Below are 1,743 nucleotides of genomic sequence, written 5' to 3'. Positions count from 1 at the left end.
GGGGTGGGGGGGGTTAAAAGTGGACTTATTCCCCGTGACGAAGGCGAACTATATTTTTAACAGGATCCTGTCCAACTCATAGATCGGCCCAAAGAGTCAAGACTCGTCAACAGAGTTCGATATTTGATCACCAGTGTAACAAGATGTGAAAATGTGCAAGGGATGTGGACTTGAGGTAACGATCTAACTTAGCAAGTCGCGTTTTTCATTGAAAAAAAAAGAGTGAATTACACTTTGGGCCACATTTTATTACCTATGTTTCACTTTGGACCACCCTTAAACATATGTTTTTACTTTGGACCGGATAAATTTGCCATTGTTGCGATTTGGACTACCACGAATGATTTTTTTTCTCATGCAATCAACGACCTTAAACACATCAGCTCTAGTATACGGCCAATCTCCTCTATATATGGTTCATATGTTTGCCGAAAGGAAAGTTAAACATGACGAGAAAAGTTGTCATGGTAGTCCAAACCGCAACAATGGTAAATTTACCCTGTCCAAATTAAAAAGATAGGTTTAAGGGTGGTCCAAATTGAAATTTGGGTAATAAAAGGTGGACCAAATGGCAATTTACTCAAAAAAAAATCAACAGCTAGTAGCATGCTAAAGATATTCTAATAAGACCAAGATAATGGCGTTTTATTTATTTACGGGTGAAAAATAAGCAATAAAGAGGAACTTGTGTTAGGAGTTGAAGTGTTGAACAATGAGTCAATGAACACTCCTCACACTACGCTAGCAAGCACGTCTCCTTTTATTCACAGATATGCATCACAATTCACAGGTACTCAAACGAACAGAATTATAAGGAGCACCACAGTGCACACAGTTAACGACTTAACGGTTTAGAAACACAGAAATCATATATCCGCAACAGAGTATAGCCTGCAGGTGCGACAGCGTCAATGCATCGATCAGCAGCGGATATATGACTGATTCCTCAGCCCCGTCACCTTCTTCAGTCCTGCAAGGCTGCAACCGCTGCTACAGAAGAGGTATCCTAGCTCACGCTTTGGTGGGCAGCAGCAGCAGCAGCATGAGAACAAGCCAACCGCAGCACAAGAACCTCGACCTGCAACCAACAAACAACCAAACAGATGCATATATAAGCGAGTAAAACTGTAGCCTTTCTTCAAACAAGACGAGCTACCGAATGTTGTTAAAAAAAAACCCCCCGTTTCAACGATCGACAGGGGTATGCGTGAGAGATTTACTACAGTTTCTGCAAGCCGGAGTTCAGCGGCGACGGCACCGGCACGGGAAGAGGAGGAGGAAGCAGTGGCACTGGCACTGGCACCTGCGGAGCGGGCGGGATCAGAGGTGCTAGAGCAGATAGAGGCGAAGCCATGGTTGCTGCAATGCTGCGACGACCTCGAGTAGTCTAGTGATGACCCGGATTTAAACTGCACAGGAAGAGCTTGGTTTAAATGTTGTGTCCTGATTCCTGTGATTACTGATGAGATGTTTACCACACGAACTGTTCAACGCGAACGTAGAATGGCCCGGTCGCACTGAACCATCATCAGTTATGATATGATACAGATTTACAGAGACCACTTGAAATAGTGAAAATGAATGACCTAATTAACCATCATCAGTTATGATGTCATACAGACTTAAAATTACAGAGACTCTGTTTGAACTAGTGAAAATGTGTGACCTAACCATCATCAGAGTTATGATACGATACAGACTTACAGAGACTCCACCTGAAATAAGTGAAAATGTATGGATGCC

The 1,743-nt window shown here is 43.0% G+C and overlaps 1 long non-coding RNA gene across 2 annotated transcripts; it reads right to left on the bottom strand.

Annotated features, from left to right (window-relative positions):
* Positions 1–734: 734 nt before the first annotated feature.
* Positions 735–1,380, bottom strand: LOC112938769 (uncharacterized). Of its 2 annotated transcripts, none has more exons than XR_010741052.1 (2): positions 1,224–1,380; positions 735–1,078 (listed from the first exon to the last, which is right to left on the bottom strand). It is a non-coding gene; the product is annotated as an uncharacterized lncRNA (long non-coding RNA). The 2 variants fall into 2 exon arrangements; XR_003242065.2 differs by having other exon boundaries at positions 1,221–1,378.
* Positions 1,381–1,743: the final 363 nt, after the last annotated feature.

Source organism: Oryza sativa, chromosome 4 (assembly GCF_034140825.1).
Source record: "Oryza sativa Japonica Group chromosome 4, ASM3414082v1".
Classification (NCBI taxonomy): domain Eukaryota; kingdom Viridiplantae; phylum Streptophyta; class Magnoliopsida; order Poales; family Poaceae; genus Oryza; species Oryza sativa.
Note: the sequence above shows the minus strand (reverse complement) of the source record. Positions and strands in the feature narration are given on the sequence as shown.